Source organism: Mesoplodon bidens (assembly GCF_964165515.1).
Source record: "Mesoplodon bidens genome assembly, chromosome: X".
Lineage (NCBI taxonomy): Eukaryota > Metazoa > Chordata > Mammalia > Artiodactyla > Ziphiidae > Mesoplodon > Mesoplodon bidens.
Genome location: NC_138163.1, coordinates 14223236 through 14245893, shown reverse-complemented (window position 1 = coordinate 14245893; position 22658 = coordinate 14223236).

Genomic DNA, 22658 nt, shown 5'->3' with positions numbered 1-22658 from the left:
TATTCCCATGTGCCCTCCTATATGCTCTTTTCTGCTTCTGCAATTGGAATGGAGATGTCCTGGCAGAAATGACAGAAACCACTCTTTTGCCACTTATCTCAATAGGGTTGTGACGAGGATTAAATATGTATATGGGTATTTAGCATAATTCATACATAGTGTTAGTAGTCAATAAATGTTAGTTTCGGTAATTATTATTACAGTCTTTGGGTGCTACAGTAGTCACCCAGGATGGGAAACATGTTAGAAACCCCTCATAATTCAGCAGATAGTACAATGAAGTCTGCTCTTTTGTGACCAGTGTGTCAGACCTCCTGAGGCTAGCAGTCTTTTCTCTTTCTACACAGTTTCTCTGTGATGAACCAAGATAATTCTAAGCCACCTTAAATAATATTTAAAGGACCATAATTTGGGAAATACTAATCTAGTGAAACGTAGTTTAACTGAAAACAATATGAGTGTGGTTATAATGGTTATGAGAATTCTAAACTGTGCTAAACACCTTGCATTTACACAACATTATTCTATAAAAGAGCCCTACCACTGCCTCTTCCCCTGCTTCCCTAGATCGGATAAGAAAGCTCAGGTACTCTCTCTTCTGTGGGCCAGGAGGAAGTTCAGGCTGTGCAAAACCTGACCTGTGTGTGGGAACACTCCAGCGTCATCCCCTCACCACCATAAAAGCCAAGCCAGTCTCCTTCTTCTGCTCTCTCAAGCCATTCTTGAACCTGCTTGAGAGCCTGCCCTGCTCTCCCCAGAAAGCCTCCTTATGTAGTAAGGTTTTTCATACTCTCTAGGTGTATGTGTTATCAGTTTCGACATCCAAACCGAATTTGGGTTGAAGGGTCCATCCTGTCTCTGTGGTGTGATTACAACAACTGGTCCTGTGAGCAGGACATCAAGGTGCTATCCCTTACCACCGGGGGTCTTTCTTCTCTTGCTTTGGCTTTCTAACTGGCTCTGCTCTATGCTGGTGAACAGGCACTTGGGCTACTGCCTGCTGGCTAGCTTGTGCTTTGAACTTGCTTCTTTGTGCTGCATTTGTTAGTCCTACTGAGTGTCTGCTAAAGCTTTGACCAACATAAGTCAGTTTAGCCACTTGGCATATAGTGAAAGGATTATTGGATTGGGACCTTCCTTAAAGCAGTCCTGAATCCTGTGTCTCAACCTGGACCTATTTGTGATTCTCAGGTTGAATCACGTGTTTCAATTCGAAACTAAGGTGCGACTGATACTAACCTCAAAGAAATGACTCTTACCTTGTGGACACTGGTTGTGTCTCAACCTCATGTTGGCCCCCTTTCTATATAGAGCTCAGGAGAAAGACTGACAGTCTGTTCAATATACAGGTCCATTGGATGGTCACTCGTGTGGAGGAAGAGCCGTTAACTATGTGGGATGCTGAGGTCATACTTCTAAAAGTAAATGACTCACTAGTACCTTACAAAATGCTTCTGCTGCTGCCCCTGTGCCTCTGTCATAAATAAAAATGATCCTGATCCTCAGACCTCAAGAGAAAAACATTTGCGTCACCTCTGTGACAAAGCCAAGAGATTAGTTCAACCATTGCCACGGGGAAGTCCATAACACTGATGGTACTGAGTTGATTTGAGGTTCTCTGGAAGAGGAAATTTATAAAAACTTTTACCTATAAGAGCAATAACATCTGCAGACCTAATGTAAAAGACAAAACACAAGACCCCAAACTGTCAAAGTCTTCAAAAACAAGAAGTCTAAAAAACTGTCACAGCCAAGAGGAGCCTAAGAAGTTATAACATGGAATGACTAAATTGAATGTAGAATCTTGGTTGGGATCCTGGGACAGAAGAAGAATATTAGGTAAAAAATAAGGCAATCTGGGGCTTCCACGGTGGCACAGTGGTTGAGAATCTGCCTGATGATGCAGGGGACACGGGTTCGAGCCCTGATCTGGGAAGATCCCACATGCCGCAGAGCAACTAGGCCCGTGAGCCACAGCCGCTGAGCCTGCGCATCTGGAGCCTGTGCTCCGCAACAAGAGAGGCCGCGACAGTGAGAGGCCCGCCCATCACGATGAAGAGTGGCCCCTGCTTGCCACATCTAGGGAAAGCCCACGCACAGAAACGAAGACCCAACACAGCCAAAAATAAAAATAAATTAATTAAAAGAAGGCTCAACATTTAAAAAAAAAGGAATTCTGATGAAGTACAGACTTTAGATAATAATACTGTTTCAGTGTTGGTTCACTAAGTTGAACAATTGTACCATATTAATATACAATGTTAAGAAGGGAAATTTGTTGTGGAGTGTATGAATATGATCTTCACAATTACTCTGTAAACCTAAAACTGTTCTAAAATAAAAAGTTTTTAAAAACCACACAATACCAGGTGATGAGATCTGGGAGACAACAGAATTAAACACTGAATGGGGGTGGCCATGTGGAATGGTTTGGAGGGAACACCTTCTCCCTAACATGTGCACCACAAAGATTGAACCAGAGAAGATGAGGAAGAGTGGAAGGTCAATTTGGGAAGGCTCTTTACTGGGTGTTGAGGAAGCACTCCCTTTCTCTAACCAGAGCACGTAGACTCCTCTGCACCCCTCCCCTCCCCCCACGTATCTTCAAGGGTAGTGCTTTGTGATGTCACAGCCACCCCAGCGCTACCATTGGCTGACCAATCAAAGCTGATGGGTGTGGCTCTTCATTGTCCTGGCAGGGTATATATAGAGAGGCCAGGAGCCTTGGAGTAGAGCACACTGTTGCTACTGACATGGCAGAGGAAACTACAGTCCCCCAGGAGCCTAACCTTCATGCACGGACAAACACCGAGAGGTCAGAGCAACAAACACTGGGGGGCCAACGCAGAAGGGAGAGGATGAATTCTCCACTCCAGGGCTATAAGATGGAAGAGGTCAGATTACCCGACTCACGTGCCTCCTCTTCATCCCCCACCCAAGACTTACCCAGCCCTTCCCTGGCACAAACCCCTTCTCAATCCACACCCATTCTCTCAAAGTTCTCCTTCCCATCCTCTTTCCCCAAATCAATATCTTTCTGTATCACTTTGTTTTCCGACCAGATTCAGGAGGTGGTCGAGTTAAGAAAATCAGTCCGTCGTCAGAATTCGGGAAGAGGTTCTACACAGAAGAAGTCAAAGATGCTAGCATTCTATTACTGGCGGAGTACAACAATGACTAAAAAGCCAGAGGAGGATGAAAACGTCCCAGAGGGCTCTTCCAGCAGTTCATAAAGTGCTGCCCTGGGTCTATCAGGTGACTGAGACCTTGCTGTCTGTGTTGTCTCTCCAGAGAAAGCACTGGAGACATGGTCACCTGTGTAGAGACCAAATAAAAAAGCCCTCAGCTATTGATGTACAAGCTGTTGTAGAAAGATGTGTGTGTATCTCTGTCTGTTCTTCGGTGATGGGGACTGAAGGAAGGCAGGAAGGGGCAGGCGTGTGAGAAGGGAGGGAGGTAGTATCCTGCCAGTTTGGGGCCCAGACCAGCCAGTCCATAGTTAGCCAGACACCGGGAATAAGGACTGGGTGAGGACTGAGCTCTGAAGACAGATTTCTTCCTGAACACTTTATCCTGCTGGTGAGGAGGAAATGGACTTGGTGTTTCCGTGTGTGTTTGGGAGGTCCCAGATGGGGAGAGGGGTGCTGTATGGGTGGTGGCAGTGTGTGTCATAATCTGATTCCACTTTTGATGTTTGACAATGGACAGTTTTGAAGCCTCATTAATTCCCCTTCCCCTTCTGGCCCACATCTGGCCACACTTTATGTTCATCCACTCCCAGCCAGGGAGTAGGTGAACATAAAATAGAAACAGATATGCCTAACCTGAACCATCCAAATTATTTCCGTGCCTAACTTTTCCATAGCCAAGACATCCATTACCCTAAAATATCCTCTAGTGCACGTGGAGAACCTGACCCAATAAGTAATCAAGTTAAGTCCCTGGCCCTTATAATCAGCTTGAAAACTATGGGACCCTATGGACCTTTCCCCCTAGTTAAAATAATACCTTTCACCTCAGTGTTTAAGAAAAGGTTCAATCTAAATGAAAGCACGGTTTTCACAGATTGAAACCCATTATATAAGACCTATTTAGAGAAGGTGTGGTTATCCCCACTTCTGCTGCATTTAACAGCCAAGTTTTACTTGTTCTTAAACCCGGCAAAACAGGACCGGTGCCTCAGTGTGAATTCGTACCCTTGGCGTCATGGCCCCACCTATTGAAATGACTGATTCCACCCAATAATAAATAAGTAACTGGTAAATACTTTGCAGTTAGAGGAAAGTATTTGGCTAGCATGTTCTATTCAGTGCCTAGTTCAACAACCTCTCAGCTGCAGTTAACCTTCACCTTTAAAGGGACACAATACACCTTCACCTGGGTACTCAATGGGCTCAGTCTCCACGCCTGCCATCTCACATAGTCTTCACAGGCAATATTTTAACCAGCTCTAACTTTTTTCGGGTACACAGTTATGACATCACACTAATGACATCCTCCTTTGAGGAGATTCACATGAGACACATAGTACAGGGCCCCACCACTTCAGTTAAGCTCCTGAAAATTATTTAGTAAGTTGAGGGCTGCTCCTGTCCTGACAGTGTCAAGAAACAGCTTTTAGTCTTCTTAGGACCCACATTGTTAAAACAAGCCCAACATGTTTTCGACATGTTTAGATTCTCGAGGCAACACTCCTCATTTACAAAGCTTTTTTTTTGTTCTGTAACTTGCAAATAGGCCCAACTTGAATGAGACCCCCTGTAAAAAGATACTAGAATCTGCCTGAATGGCCATAGAACAGGCATTCCTGTTACGGCCCCCCGGGATTCCTTCACTGTGGGAGCTTTAGCAACCTTCTCTCATATATCTTGGAGTCCCTCTACCATCAGTGATGGCCGTTAGTTGCATGGGCTTCTGATACAAGGAACTACCTTCCTTGGCCCAATGCTGTATGCCATTAGTGTAGCAATTGGTGGGTGCATACTGGACTTTCCTGGAAATATAGACTATCTCAGGTCCTGAACCTGTGACCCTCAGTATACAGCTGCCTGTTAGGCCTTTGATCATGGAAACAGCACCCTGCAAGCCCAGCACAGCTAGTGAGGCCTCCTTGCTACAGGATGGAGCTGAACCTGGGCTCTCTGCATACCCTACTTTCAGGAGAGGGTAACGTCCCCTGTGCTGGGTCCCTTGCCGGATGCCACAGTGCTAGAGGAGGTCATCTCTTAGAACACTTGGATACCTGGGGAGCCCCTTAGGCTCAACACAGTGAATACCAAAGGGGGTTCATTCACTTAACCAATGGCATTGCCACTGTCACACTTAATGGAGCTTGCTTGACTCTTGCTGCTTTTCATCTCTTCATCAGAATGTTCCTGATAAAGGACAGGACACAGGATCAGCTCAGTTGGCCAAACTTTAGCCAGTTATCTGAGCACCTGGCCATGTCTTAACCAACAATTGGCTTCATCTTCACATTTTTATAGATCTTTGGGCCACTGCCAGCGGTCTGACCATCTGTTCTGGCCAATGCAAACAATTCCTTCTCCAAGGTTGCCTCATTTGGGGTAAAGAACTCATAGAATCTCTTGCCTCACGGATACCCAAAATATAAATCAAGGTCACACATCTTCTGCACATATTAAAGCCACAATACAATGTCTCACCATAGCACTCTTTACCTTCTTTGAAGTTCTGCACATTGATAGAGAGACTAAGGCACTCATTTCACTTCTCAGAATATATAGTACTAGCTCTTGATAGTACTAGATATTCAATGGAACGTTCACCTTTCTTATTGGTCTCATGCTGCAGGTGCCATAATGGCTTACATAAACAAGTCCAAATTAAATTAAATAAACCACGCAATGTTTTAGTTCTCAGACAAACACCATGGGTAAGTTGTCATTGAGACTGATCCCATTTTTTCAGTTTTATTGAGGTATAATGGATAAATAAAAATTGTATATACTTAAGGTGTAGAACTTGATGTTTTGATTATTTCTATATCTATTCCTATATCTATAGAATGAAAGAATCACAACCATCTAATTACCCAACACTTCACAGTTACCAGTTTTTTTCTTTTTTCTTTTTTTGGTCTAACTGCATTTTTGATGCATAACTCATTATGTGAGTAATAATACTTTTCATACCATCTTGGTATATGTTTGGCATCATTAGTCTTGACATTCAAACCAAATTTTGGGTGAGGGATGTACATTCCACTTCTGTGAGGTGACAACAAGCTCACATATCCATATATATATATATATATATATATATATATATATATATATATATATATATATATATATATATATATATATATATATATATATATATATATATATATGTAGATATACTCATAGGCATATGAGTATGACACTTTAAAAAATATACCAGTATTTCAGGAAAGAAATATGTCCTGAGTGCCCAGTAGGTGTCAGATATTACTCTCGGTTCTGGAATTAGAGTGAAGAACATGAAATCAATAGCTCCTGTCCTCAAGTAACTTCTGTTTTCATGGGCAAAGGGGTCGTTCTTGTTGTTGGTGTGGGGAACCTTCTCTAAGAAGTTGATATTTGAATCAAGTATCTTCTGTTTTCATGGGCAAAGGGGTCGTTCTTGTTGTTGGTGTGGGGAACCTTCTCTAAGAAGCTGATATTTGAATCAAGATCTGAATAATGAGGTCGAGACAGCTGTGTGAAGACTTTGAAGAAGAGCATTTTAGGTAGACTAGCAAGTAGCAATGCCGTGAGGCCAGAACGAGAAGAGTGTGTTGAGGAAGAGCAGAAGGGTGAGTGACTGGAGTGCAGTCAGAGAGGGGCAGAGCGGAGATTGATGACCGAGACTGGAGAGGCTGGCAGAGAAGTGGTCACATAGGGACCTGCAGGGTAAGAACTTGGATTTTATCTTACGTGCAGTGGAGGGCCACTGGATGGTTTGATAAAGGAAAGTGATGTCGTCTGATGTATGTTTTAGAAAGTTCACTGGATGTTGTGAACTGTGTAGGACCAGAGGGCTGACAGGCTGTTGGGACAATACAGGTGTGATATGATGATGGCTGGGACTAGGGTTTAGCAGGGGAAATATAACTTAGTGTCTAGTTGAGCAGTTGGGAGCATAGGATTTAAAGTCCGATCTCAATGTACAGCTTCACCACCTAAAAGCTATTTGACCTTGAGTACGTTTTTTAACTCCTGTAAGACTTAGTTTCCTCATCTGTAAAAAGGGAATGATAGGAACATGTATCTAGATCTTAGAGGCATGCTGGGATTAAATGAGGTAATTTATGTAAAACACCTGACATTTTATTAGGCCAATAATAAGCATTTGATTAAATGGCTTCTGTTGTTATCATCTATGATATAAATACATACATGCATAATCCTTGCTTCTTTCTCCCCCACTCCCCAAAAGCTAGTGTGTCTTATGTTAACTGCTGCTAACCCATGAGTACTGAACCCTTGTGTTTTCCTTGAAGACACAGTATTTTGGGGCACCTTACCTCAATGGTCAAGCATTCTGGTACCTTGAGATACTTTATAATGTGTCTGTATATGGCTTATGATGAATTTATTCAGTAAGTGGCAGTAGTGTCTGATTTCTAACATTCTCTTCTTTCTACCTAATGAATCATTGCTTGAATACCTATCCCCTTTTCTCCAACCTCTTCCACAGGTCCTAAATGAACAGCAACCCATATTTCTTCCCCAACTGCAAACCTAATGTACTGAACTTAGTCAGATTGCTTTGACAGTTGCTTCCTTTCATTAAATGCAGCTTAGAGTTCTTCTTCCCTCAGAAAAACCTGCTTGCATGTTTCAAAGCAGGCTCTCATTTTATTAGTTCCTGATCAGGACTCTTCCAAAGTCTCTTGTTCCATTTGCCCATCTTCCACACATTACCATCATTTGAGACTATAAATAATAAACTGTTTACTTCCTCCTCCACATTCTTGATGAATGAAATAGGACTAGATGTTGATTCCTTCCTCTTTGAAGGGATTGCTTTCCCTTCCCCACCTAAGGCTGGTGAGTGATGAAAGCATCCTCAGTCTTTAAGGCTAAGCTCAAATGGTTCTTTCCCTCTGAAGCCTCTCTACCACCAATGCCTGCAGAGTTCATTGCCCCTATGGTCCTACAAATTCTTATATTAAAGCAATAGCCATATTGTATTAGAATGGTTCATTTATATGTTTGTCTTGTTGTAATATACAACAAGAAGGAGCATATTTCATTCATCTCTGTAATCCCAACCACTTTAACACACCTGACACAATGTCACGGTTGCTGCTCAATGTAGTTTGATGAACTGCTGGAGGACTGAACAAACAAATCATTCTGTAGATACTGGGTCATTTCCTTAACCTGCTCTATAATGTTTGCTTTAGAAAATGTTAAACTGAAAATCATGTAAAATTTTTATTTTGAAAAACTCAAAGTACAAGAAAGAAAGTTAAAAGAAAAGAACCCTAAACACTAAAAACTCAAAACACTCTCTATGATATGCACACTTTCAGCAACTATCTCTTTGTACATGGCTTTACACATATGTAATTTACATGTGCATTTACATAAAGCAATTATATATAAATGTTGAGAATTATATATATATATATTCATACATATACATAAATATTGAGAAAGCCTGTACATCAATAGGATTTTTACACTTCATTAGCCACTCCTCCACTGGATAAGCAGTGTTAAAAGCCTGGTGTGAATCTTTGCATATCTTTGTCTATGTTCATAAATAAAGTAACATACATATGTATGCATAAAAACATATAGGGGCACTATTTTACTCTTTACTGCACGTAGTTTTTCTCACTTAGAAACATTTCAGAGAAATGTTTTCCACATCGTCTGGTATAGACTTAACACACTTTTTAAACTAGTTATGTAAAATGCAATGGTTTGAGTGAAAGACAACTTATTAAACCATTCCTCTATTGAGGACATTCAAGTTGATTCCAGTTTTTTGGCTACTAGAAAAAACGTTGCAATTAATCTCAATATATACGTAAATTTTATCTTGTTCATATTCACTGTTATATACCCGTGCTTTTATCTTCTATGGAAGGGGGCCCCGGAAATGGAATTGCTAAGTTAAAGTTTATGTAAATTCTTAATTTTAATAGGGGTTGCCAGATTGACTTCCAAATGGCTTTAATATACTGCACATTTCCCTCGGCAAATGTATGAGATAACATATTAACCTCCACAAAACTCCAGCAATGTGTGATAACATGTTTAATGGTCTTAAAGTGATATTTCCTTGTTAATTTAATTTCAATACGCCTGATTGCTAGTAAAGTTGAGTAATTTCACTTGTTTATTGGCAAGGGGGTTTTCTGCCTCCTTGAACAGCCCTTTTTACCCTTTTTAACCACTTTCAATTAGGGTGTTTGTCTTTTCTTATTAATGTGTGGGAAATTTTTTATATGTTGGATATTGAACCCTTTATCTGTCATGTGTCTTACAAATATATGTTCCTGTATTATTTGTCTTCTGGTTTTATTTGCCTTTACGTTTGCCATATGATTACATTTTAAGTTTTAAGCACTCAAATATGTCAGTCATTTCTCTAGAATGTCTAGGTTTTCCAGCTTGCACAGAAATTTTTCTTGACTCCTAGATTATGCATACGTTTTCCATAATATATATATTTTACTTCAACATTTTTATCTTTAGATCATACAGAACTTCATGTTGTGTGAGAGAGGAGTCCAAACTTATTTTATCCTTTTTAATACATATAAATAATAAATGTATGCAGTAGTACTAAAAAGAAAATAGAGTCAAAAAACCAAACAAAGCCCACTTTATTTTGGATACAAATCCAGCCCTGAAACTTACTAGCTGTTGCCCTGAGAAAGTCATTTAATTTATGTGAACCTCTTTCCCCATTTGTAAAAGGGAGATAATAATGTCAACATGACAGAAGTTTTATGAGAATTAATGTATGTCAAACACAGTGACTGGCATATAGATTCAGAGGTCAACAAAGATAGCTATAATGACTGTTGTTTAACTCCCTCTGAAATGCTTTCGCCTTGAACACGCTTAGGAATGCTGATAGGCCCCATCGTGTCTTGCTTCATGGCTCACTTTGGTTTTGCATCTTTAATGGAGTTTTTATTATACAGTGCTCCTAAGGTAAAAAAAAGAAAAGAAAAAGAAAAACATTACAGGAAGTTGGCCTCAAAGATATTATCAACCAGGTAAAGTGCTACTGAGGTGAACATTAGAGGACAGACTAAGGCGGCCTTGATCCACCTCACACAGAAATACATCCTTTCACAAAGGGAAAAGATCTGCTAGAAGCTCCTGCTTCTAGAAAAATAAGACAAGGATGTTAATAAATATGATGACTTGGGGGAAGGTGGCAAACATATTTGAGGCTCCGAATTTCCAGAGAGTATTTGAGAGAACACTTTGCTCTATATGGCCCAGGGAAATTAACCAAAAGCTCCCTAACTTGGGTGCCCCTCATGCGCCAGATACCATCACTGACAGAACTGGAATTTATAGTCAATACTAAGTGCCCTTATACATCATTTTTCATTTCATAGGAAGGAGAAATAACTTTCCTAAGCAGTTAGGAAAGTTATTTATTTATTTATTTTGAACAAACACACTTTTTTTTTAACATCTTTACTGGAGTATGATTGCTTTACAATGGTGTAATAGTTTCTGCTCTATAACAAAGTGAATCAGCTATACATATATGTATATACCCATATCCCCTCCCTCTTGCATCTCCCTCCCTCCCACCCTCCCTATCCCACCCCTCTAGGTGGTCAAAAAGCACTGAGCTGATTTCCCTGTGCTATGTGGCTGCTTCCCACTAGCTATCTGTTTTACATTTGGTAGTGTATATATGTCCATGCCACTCTCTCACTTTGTCCCAGCTTACCCTTCCCCCTCCCCGTGTCCTCAAGTCCATTCTCTAGTAGGTCTGCGACATTTTTTTTTTTTTTCGGTACGCGGGCCACTCACTGTTGTGACCTCTCCAGTTGTGGAGCACAGGTTCCGGAAGCGCAGGCTCACTGGCCATGGCTCACGGGCCCAGCCTCTCCGTGGCATGTGGGATCCTCCCAGACCGGGGCACGAACCCGTGTCCCCTGCATCGGCAGGCGGATTCTCAACCAGTACACCACCAAGGAAGCCCAGGTCTGCGTCTTTTTTCCCGTCTTGCCCCTAGGTTCCTCATGACCATATTTTTTTAAAGATTCCATATATATGTGTTAGGATACGGTATTTGTTTTTCTCTTTCTGACTTACTTCACTCTGTATGACAGACTCTGTGTCCATCCACCTCACTACAAATAACTCAGTTTCGTTCCTTTTTATGGCTGAGTAATATTCCATTGTATACATGTGTCACATCTTCTTTATCCATTCATCTGTTGATGGACACTTAGGTTCCTTCCAAGTCCTGGCTATTGTAAATAGAGCTGTAATGAACATTGTGGTACATGACTCTTTTTGAATTATGGTTTTCTCAGGATATATGCCCCATAGTGGGATTGCTGGGTCGTATGGTAGTTCTATTTTTAGTTTTTTAGGGAACCTCCATACTGTTCTCCTTAGTGACTGTATCAATTTACATTCCCATCAACAGTGTATGAGGGTTCCCTTTTCTCCACACCTTCTCTAAGAATTTGTCCATTTCTTCCAGGTTGTCCATTTATTGTTTGTAGATTTTTTGATGATGGCCATTCTGACCGGTGTGAGATGATACCGCATTGTAGTTTTGATTTGCATTTCTCTAATGATTAACGACGTTGAGCATTCTTTCATGTGTTTGTTGGCAATCTGTGTATCTTCTTTGGAAAAATGTCTATTTAGGTCTTCTGCCCATTTTTGGATTGGGTGGTTTGTGTTTTTGATATTGAGCTGCATGAGCTGCTTGTAAATTTTGGAGACTAATCCTTTGTCAGTTGCTTCGTTTGCAAATATTTTCTCCCATTCTGAGGGTTGTCTTTTCATCTTGTTTATGGTTTCCTTTGCTGTGCAAAAGCTTTTAAGTTTCACTCGGTCCCATTTGTTTATTTTTAGTTTTGTTTCCATTTCTTTAGGAGGTGGGTCAAACAAGATCTTACTGTGATTTATCTCAAAAGAGTGTTCTTCTTTTATTTCCTCTAAGAGTTTTAGTGTGTCTGGCCTTACATTAAGGTCTTTAATCCATTTTGAGTTTATTTTTGTGTATGGCATTAGGGAGTGTTCTAATTTCATTCTTTTCCATGTAGCTGTCCAGTTTTCCCAGCACCACTTATTGAAGAGGCTGTCTTTCCTCCATTGTATACTCTAGCCTCCTTTATCAAGATAAGGTGACCATGTGTACATGGGTTTATCTCTGGACGTTTTTGGATGGAATGTCCTATAAATATCAATTAAGTCCTTATTGTTTAATGTATCATTTAAAGTTGTGTTTCCTTATTTTTTTTTTCATTTTGGATGATCTGTCCATTGTTGAAAGTGGGGTGTTAAAGTCGCCTACTATGATTGTGTTACTGTCGATTTCCCCTTTTATGGCTGTTAGCATTTGTCTTATGTATTGAGGTGCTCCTATGTTGGGTGCATAAATATTTACAAGTGTTATATCTTCTTCTTGGATCGATCCCTTGATCATTATGTAGTGTCCTGCTTTGTCCCTTGTAAGTCATTATTTTAAAGTCTATTTTGTCTGATATGAGAATTGCTACTCCAGCTTTCTTTTGATTTTCATTTGCATGGAATATCTTTTTCCATCCTCTCACTTTCAGTCTGTATGTTTCCCTAGGTCTGAAGTGGGTCTCTTGTTGACAGCATATATACGGGTCTTGTTTTTGTATCCATTCAGCCAGTCTGGTCTTTTGGTGGGAGCATTTAATCCATTTACATTTAAGGTAATTATCGATATGTATGCTCCTATTACCATTTTCTTAAATGTTTTGCATTTGTTATTGTAAGTCTTTTCCTTCTCTTGTGTTTCCTGCCTGGAGAAGTTGGTTTAGCATTTGCTGTAAAGCTGGTTTGGTTCTGCTGAATTCTCTTAGCTTTTGCTTGTCTGTAAAGGTTTTAATTTCTCTGTCAAATCTGAATGAGATCCTTGCTGGGTAGAGTAATCTTGGTTGTAGGTCTTTCCCTTTCATCACGTTAAATATGTCCTGCCCCTCCCTTCTGGTTTGCAGAATTTCTGCTCAAAGATCAGCTGTTAACCTTATGGGGATTCCCTTCTACGTTATTTGTTGTTTTTCCCTTGCTGCTTTTAATATTTTTTCTTTGTATTTACTTTTTGATAGTTTGACTACTATGTGTCTTGGCGTGTTTCTCCTTGGATTTATCCTGTATGGGACTCTCTGTGCTTCCTGGACTTGATTAACTATTCCCTTTCCCATATTAGGGAAGTTTTCAACTATAATCTCTTCAAATATTTTCTCAGTCCCTTTCTTTTTCTCTTTTTCTTTGGGAACCCCTATAATTTGAATGTTGGTACGTTTAATCGTGTCCCAGAGGTCTCTGAGACTGTCCTCAATTCTTTTCATTCTTTTTTCTTTATTCTGCTCTCCAGTAGTTATTCCCACTATTTTATCTTCCAGGTCACTTATCCGTTCTTCTGCCTCATTTATTCTGCTATTGATCCCTTCTAGAGGATATGTAATTTCATTTATTGTGTTGTTCATGATTGTTTGTTTGCTCTTTAGTTCTTCTAGGTCCTTGTGAAACTTTTCTTGTATTTTCTCCATTCTATTTCCAAGATTTTGGATCATCTTTACTATCATTATTCTGAATACTTTTTCAGGTAGACTGCCTATTTCCTCTTCATTTGTTAGGTCTGGTGCGTTTTTACCTTGCTCCTTCATCTGCTGTGTGATTTTCTGTCTTTTCATTTTGCTTATCTTACTGTGTTTGGGGTCTCCTTTTCACAGGCTGCAGGTTCGTAGTTCCCGTTGTTTTTGGTGTCTGTCCCCAGTGGCTAAGGTTGGTTCAGTGGGTTGTGTAGGCTTCCTGGTGGAGGGGACTAGTGCCTGTGTTCTGGTCAATGAGGCTGGATCTTTTCTTTTTGCTAGGCAGGTCCATGTCTGGTGGTGTGTTTTTGGGTGTCTGTGACCTTACTATGATTTTAGGCAGCCTCTCTGCTATTGGGTGGAGTTGTGTTCCTTTCTTGGTAGTTGTTTGGCATAAGGTATCCAGCACCGTAGCTTGCTGGTCATTTAGTGGAGCTGGGTCTTGGTGTTGAGATGGAGATCTCTGGGAGATTTTCACCGTTTGATATTACGTGGAGCTGGGAGGTCTGTGGTGGACCAATATCCTGAACTTGCCACTGCCACGTCAGAGGAACAGCCCTGATGCTTGGCTGGAGCACCAAGAGTCTGTCACGCACACGGCTCAGAATAAAAGGGAGAAATAAATAAATAAATAAATAAATAAATAAATAAAGAAAGAAAGAAAGAAAGAAAAATGTAAAATTAAATTAAATTAAATTATTAAAGTTATTAAAATAAAGAACAAATATTTATTATTAAATTTTTTAAGTAATTAAAAAAACGAAAAAGAAGAGAAAAACCAGACGAAGAAACCAATTCACCAATGATATCAAGCGCTGAAAAGTATACTAAAAAAAAACAAAAAACGGACAGACAGAACCCTAGGACAAACGGTAAGTGCCAAAATATACAGACAAAATCACACACAGAAGCATACGCATACACACTCACAAAAAGAGAAAAAGGGAAAAAATGTATAAATAGCGTTGCTCCCAAAGTCCACCTCCTCCATTTGGGATGATTCGTTGTCTATTCAGGTGTTCCACCGATGCCGGGTACATCAAGTTGATTGTGGAGATTTAATCCGCTGCTCCTGAGGCTGCTGGGCGAGATTTCCCTTTCTCTTCTTTGTTCGCACAGCTCCCGGGGTTCAGCTTTGGATTTGACCCCGCCTCTGCGTGTAGGTCTCCTGAGAGCGTCTGTTCTTCGCACAGACAGGATGGGGTTATAGGAGCCGCTGCTTTGGGGGCTCTGGCTCGCTCAGGCCTGGAGGAGGGAGGGGTACGGAGGCAGGGTGAGCCTGCAGTGACAGAGGCCGGCGTGACGTTGCACCAGCCCGAGGCACGCCGTGCGTTCTCCCGGGGAAGTCGTCCCTGGATCACGGGACACTGGCAGTGGCGGGCTGCACAGGCTCCCTGAAGGGAGGTGTGGATAGTGACCTGTGCTCGCACACAGGGTTCTTGGTGGCGGCAGCAGCAGCCTTAGCATCTCATGCCCATCTCTGGTGTCTGCGCTCCTAGCTGCGCCTCGCGTCCATCGCTGGAGCTCCTTTAGGCGGCGCTCTGTATCCCCTCTGCTCGTGCACCAGGAATCACAGAGGGAAGAAAAAGTCTCTTGCCTTTGCGGCAGCTCCAGACTTTTCCTGGACTCCCTCCTGGCTAGACGTGGCGTACTAACCCCTTCAGGCTGTGTTCACACTGCCAGTCCTCTGCCTGCGCTCAGACCGAAGCCCAAGCCTCAGCTCCCAGCCCCCACCCGTCCCGGCAGGTGAGCAGACAAGCCTCGCGGGCTGGTGAGTACTGGTCGGCACCGATGCTCCGTGCTTGAACCTCTCCGCTTTGCCCTCCGCACCCCTGTTGCTGCGCTCTCCTCCGTGGCTCCGAAGCTGCCCCCGTCCGCCACCTGTAGTCTCCGCCAGTGAAGGGGCTTCTAGTGTGTGGAAACCTTTCCTCCTTCAGGCTCCCTCCCACTGGTGCAGGTCCCGTTCCTATTCTTTTGTCTCTACATTTTCTTTATTTCTTTTGCCCTACCCAGCTACCTGGGGAGTTTCTTGCCTTTTGGGAGGTCTGAGGTCTTCTGCCAGCGTTCAGTGGGTGTTCTATAGGAGCAGTTCCATGTGTAGATGTATTTCTGATGCTTCTGTGGGGAGGAAGGTGATCTCCACGTCTTACTCTTCCGACGTCTTGAAGTTCCCTCCAGTCTATTTTAGAACGTTTTCAACACCTCAAAAAGAAACCCTCGTATCTTGTAGCTGTGAATCCCCTATGCTCCCAACAACTTCTGCCTCAGCCTTAAGCAATTATTGATCTATTTTGTAGCTATAGATTTGCCTGTTCTGAGCATTTCATATGAATAGAATCACATAATATGTGGTCTTTTGTGACTGACTTCTTTCACTTAGCATAATGTTTTTAAGGTTCAGCCATATTGTAGCATATATTAGTTCTTCATTCCTTTTGATGTCTGAATAGTATTCTGTTGTATGGATTTGCCACATTTTGTTTGTCCACTGGTCAGTTGATGGGCATTTGGGTTGTTTCCATCTTTGGGTATTATGAATATTGCTGCTATGAATATTTATGTACAAGTTTTTGTATGGACATATATTTGCATTTATCTTGGGAATATACCTACAAGTAGGTCATACAGTAACACTGTTTCACCCTCTGAGAACCTACCAAACTTTTCCAAAGCAGGTATACCATTTTACATTCTCACTAACAGTGTAAGATGGTTCTGATTTCTCTAAATCCCCACCAACAGTTATGATTATCTGACTTTTGGATTCTAGCCATCCGCATGGGTATGAAATGGTATCTTTCTGTGGTTTTCATTTGTGTTTTCCTGATGAATAATGATGTCAAGCGTCTCTAATGTGCTTGCTGGCCATTTGTATATCTTCCTTGCAGAAATGTCTATTTAGATCTTCTGCCCATTTTAAAAGTTGGGTTATTTACCTTCTTATCACAGGCATGTAAGAGTTCTTTATATATTCTGAATAAAAATCCCTTATCAGATACACGATTTACAAATATTTTCTCCCATTCTGTAGGTTGTTGTGCTATATTCTGTACATGAATTATTTGAGTTGATCTTTGCAACAGCTGTATGAGATATTATCCTTCTATTTTTTTTTTAGAGATCAGAAAACAGGCTCAGAGTGGTTAAGTACCTATCCTAACTCACAATGCTAGCATGGGATGGTTCCAGGATTTGCACTTAGATATCTATTGGAATTTCAGTTAAAGTCCTCCATCCTCTTGCCTTGATGCTCATATACACAGTTTGTATTTGATGAAAGAAATTGAATCTTAGGATTGTATTGCCCTGTCTATTCTTCACTCGTAGACATTCCAGTGGATAAACACTGAAAATGAAAACACTTTGGTAATACTCCTGAAATTGATTGTCTGGGGACCATGCTGATTCCCAGCAGGAAGGTGTAGCCACAGGGCTCCTGAGGTTGGTTGAATTGATGTTCTGAGTCTGGATTTATAAGCATGGGGAATTGTTCTTTTAAAAGACAATGACAAAGAGAACCCTTCTAATGTGAGCCAGATGCAGCCATGATTTTGAATAAATGTTTGCTGGTAACCATACTTAGGTGGGAACATCTGCCCACTGATGAGCTCCCTGGAGTTTTAGCAGGGGAATTTATGTAGGAAATACAACTCCAAGTACTTCCTCCTGAGGAGAGATGTTAGGCAAAAAGAAGCTTAATTTCCTTTCTTCCATTTTTTGTCCACCTGCCATTTAGGAAGCCTAAGTAAATACATTCCTGTCTTGGGAAAATACCACTTCCACTTGGCCTTCCATCTTCCCCAGCTTTGGCTTTGCAGGTGCCCAGTAAGTGTTGGTGCTTGCATCTGGGCCACATCTGTGCAGGCACCTTGTGTTGTCCAAGAATAGTGCATGGCTCCATAAGCCTATAGTAGCAACCCTCTGACATTAGAATTTGCTGTTGATATTTTTCATACACACTCACACTCTTGAGCAAACACACTAGTTTCCTTTCAAGCCTACCCTCTTAGATGTCCTTACTAGTCTATCTTTGAAATGCTGGATCATCATACAGGATACATGATATTTAGAGGAAACAGGTTTCAGTGGGATTTCTGGATTCTTCTTAGTTCTAGGTCAGCCTAGATTAAGCAATCTGTAGTCTGGAGGGCTTTACTCACCTCCCAATCTGCCGTGCAGTCACAAGGTCCATCTTGTCTTATCACTTTTACTTAAGTCACCACCCTGCAGATTATCCATCATTAACTAGACCCTTATTCACGTATTGCTCTGCACTTGACGGAATTGGACCCAACCCTCTCCCCAACTTCATGAGCGCTTCTTTCCTGCCCTCTGTAACTCATAGTCTATCATTAAGAAACTCCCCAGTAGCTTCAAGTTGTTCTCTCCGTGTTCCCTTAATCTCTGTTTTATGACTGGAATATGGCTGTGCCTTGAGGAAATCACTTCCCCTGCAGTCCTCTTGAGCAAACGTTAGTTTTCCTCACATACCCCAAGGAGTCGACTCACTGTCACTTTCAAACCATTTCTGCTCCTTTCTCTTTCAAAATTCAGAGCTCATTTGTAGTTCTTGCTATTAGATAATATCATGTGCTACGCCATCTATTTCTTTACCTTCATTCATTAGACACTTTCCTGAGTCTTCTTCTCCACTTTTAGTACTGCCACCATCTTGGCAACTTCAACATCTGTCATCTATGTGGATATTCATCCAGCATTTTTGGCTTTGCAAACCTTTCATGCCCTCAATTCCAATGGTATTTTTCTTCCATCATACTTAAGCCACTCACTCTAATGCTCATGCACTAGACATTGACATTCTCAAAAATTACAGCAACTCTGAAATCCTGATTTTATAACATACATCTCTTGGGCTACAACTGATTATCTTTCCTAGCAAAATACCTCCCTCACGTGCAGGTATACACACCTTCACACACCCAAATCTAAAAATTCTTCAATTTTGAACTCCAATCTGTGAATTCTACTACTTTTCAGCATCAGCCACATTTCTCTTTTCGCATTTCCTCATTGCTTACCAATTTATCATGAGTATCACTTACTTTCATCAACCTTCATCTCCCTACTCACTTTTCCACCCTAGTACTTCCCTGGCAAAACCACAACCCTTGTTAAATTTAGCTATCTACCTGCTTTGTTCCTATATACAAGTGATGGATGTTGCTGTAGAAATTTACAAGACAAAGCTAACTGATCACACCTTAAATTCTTGACCACATATCTTAAATGATCAATCCTTCCATATTATACACCCATTTCCATTACACAAAATGAATATCCAATACTTTATCTTCCCCTCAATTTCTCAAAACCCTACCCTCACTCTTGTTATTTTATGCCCTTATCTCATCCTTCACTGAGAAAACTGAAGAGTCAAGAGAAAATTCTTTTATATTTCCCCACCAAATCTACCATCTTACCTGCATTTGTAATCATACCATAATCGTTTCCTTCTCCACTGTAGAATCTATAAATATTACTCATTCTCATGGAAAGCCAAGATTTCCACATTTGCTACCGATCCCATCTACTAGTGCTCTGAATACCCCTCTTGCTTTCTCAATATTTTTTCTTCTGCAATTATCCATTTGGATTTTTATGTCGTCAGTTTCATTCAGTCATTTATATTGGCTAGATGCATTCTAGAATCTACCCTCTTAAAAATACACTCTCTTAATACCAAATCCCCCTCCAGCTATAGTCCCATATTTCTCCTCCCCTTAGCACCAAAACTCGCAAAAGAAATTGTCTATCCGCCCCTCACTTTCTGATCTCACATTTTCTCCTTAATACACATCCAGGTTTATATTAAAATATATTCCACTCTTTCAATTTCCTTCTTATCAAATTTACCAATGACCTCTCTACTAACAAGTTCAATCGTCATTTGTCTGTCCCTATATTACCTGTAAAAGTATTTAATAAAGTTGACCATTTTTTACTTCTTGAAACATTATCTGCCCTTTGCTTTTGTGTTGCTCAATTCACCTGTTTTTTTTTGTTGTTGTTGTTGTTGCTGTTGTTCCCTCCTTTTCAACTCTTTTCATTATATACCTAGGAGTAGAGTTACTGGGTAATATGGCAAGTCTATGTTTAACTTGTTGAGTAACTGCCAAAATGTTTTCCACAGAACCTGTATCATTTTATGTTCCCACCAGACGTGTATGAGTGTTTCACTTTCTCTACATCCTTGTCAATACTTGTTATTTTCTTTTTAAAAAAGTTATAGCCTTCCTAGTGGGTTTGAAGTGGCATCTCATCATGGTTTTGATTTGCATTTCCCTCACGACTAATGGTATTGAGCATATTTTCATATGTTTGTTGGCTATTTGTATATCTTCATTAGCACAATGTCTATTTAAGTCCTTTACCTGATTTTCAGTTGGGTTGTTTGTATTTTTGTTGTTGAGTTGTAAGAGTTCTTTCTGTATTCTGGATACTACACTTTTATTAAATATATGATTTGCCAGGATCTCTCTTTGGTGTGCCTTTTTGCTTTCTTCATGGTATTTTTTTGCAGAAGAAAACATTTTAAAATTTTGATATAGTCCAATTTACTCTTTCTTTGTTGCTTGTGCTTTTTGTGTCATATCTAGGAAACCATTGCTTAACCAAGTTCTATATGCTGTTGATCCCCATAACTGACCAAAAAAGTTGAAACCCATTCATTCAACAGAAATATTCATGGCCACCTACTATGTGCCAGGCTCTACTGTAAATACTGGGGAGAGTGATGAACAAGATGGTGGAGACAGAGATTGCTAGCTTATCTCCAACATTTAAGTTCTCCTCTTCTACCAGGTAGACTACATTTCTCATTTTCTCTTGTAGTTAGATGTGGCCATGTGAGTTTTTCCCAAGGAAATGTGAGCAGGAGTAATGCATACCCCTTTTGAGCCTGGCCCATAAATATTCCCATGTGCCCTCCTATATGCTCTTTTCTGCTTCTGCAATTGGAATGGAGATGTCCTGGCAGAAATGACAGAAACCACTCTTTTGCCACTTACCTCAATAGGGTTGTGACGAGGATTAAATATGTATATGGGTATTTAGCATAATTCCTACATAGAGTTAGTAGTCAATAAATGTTAGTTTCGGTAATTATTATTACAGTCTTTGGGTGCTACAGTAGTCACCCAGGATGGGAAACATGTTAGAAACCCCTCATAATTCAGCAGATAGTACAATGAAGTCTGCTCTTTTGTGACCAGTGTGTCAGACCTCCTGAGGCTAGCAGTCTTTTCTCTTTCTACACAGTTTCTCTGTGATGAACCAAGATTATTCTAAGCCACCTTAAATAATATTTAAAGGACCATAATTTGGGAAATACTAATCTAGTGAAACGTAGTTTAACTGAAAACAATATAAGTGTGGTTATAATGGTTATGAGAATTCTAAACTGTGCTAAACACCTTGCATTTACACAACATTATTCTATAAAAGAGCCCTACCACTGCCTCTTCCCCTGCTTCCCTAGATCGGATAAGAAAGCTCAGGTACTCTCTCTTCTGTGGGCCAGGAGGAAGTTCAGGCTGTGCAAAACCTGACCTGTGTGTGGGAACACTCCAGCGTCATCCCCTCACCACCATAAAAGCCAAGCCAGTCTCCTTCTTCTGCTCTCTCAAGCCATTCTTGAACCTGCTTGAGAGCCTGCCCTGCTCTCCCCAGAAAGCCTCCTTATGTAGTAAGGTTTTTCATACTCTCTAGGTGTATGTGTTATCAGTCTCGACATCCAAACCGAATTTGGGTTGAAGGGTCCATCCTGTCTCTGTGGTGTGATTACAACAACTGGTCCTGTGAGCAGGACATCAAGGTGCTATCCCTTACCACCGGGGGTCTTTCTTCTCTTGCTTTGGCTTTCTAACTGGCTCTGCTCTATGCTGGTGAACAGGCACTTGGGCTACTGCCTGCTGGCTAGCTTGTGCTTTGAACTTGCTTCTTTGTGCTGCATTTGTTAGTCCTACTGAGTGTCTGCTAAAGCTTTGACCAACATAAGTCAGTTTAGCCACTTGGCATATAGTGAAAGGATTCTTGGATTGGGACCTTCCTTAAAGCAGTCCTGAATCCTGTGTCTCAACCTGGATCTATTTGTGATTCTCAGGTTGAATTACGTGTTTCAATTCCAAAATAAGGTGCGACTGATACTAACCTCAAAGAAATGACTCTTACCATGTGAACACTGGTTGTGTCTCAACCACATGTTGGCCCCCTTTCTATATAGAGCTCAGGAGAAAGACTGACAGTCTGTTCAATATACAGGTCCATTGGATGGTCACTCGTGTGGAGGAAGAGCCGTTAACTATGTGGGATGCTGAGGTCATACTTCTAAAAGTAAATGACTCACTAGTACCTTACAAAATGCTTCTGCTGCTGCCCCTGTGCCTCTGTCATAAATAAAAATGATCCTGATCCTCAGACCTCAAGAGAAAAACATTTGTGTCACCTCTGTGACAAAGCCAAGAGATTAGTTCAACCATTGCCACGGGGAAGTCCATAACACTGATGGTACTGACTTGATTTGAGGTTCTCTGGAAGAAGAAACTTATAAAAACTTTTACCTATAAGAGCAATAACATCTGCAGACCTAATATAAAAGACAAAACACAAGACCCCAAACTGTCAAAGTCTTCAAAAACAAGAAGTCTAAAAAACTGTCACAGCCAAGAGGAGACTAAGAAGTTATAACAAGGAATGACTAAATAGAATGTAGAATCTTGGTTGGGATCCTGGGACAGAAGAAGAATATTAGGTAAAAAATAAGGCAATCTGGGGCTTCCACGGTGGCACAGAGGTTGAGAATCTGCCTGATGATTCAGGGGACACGGGTTCGAGCCCTGATCTGGGAAGATCCCACATG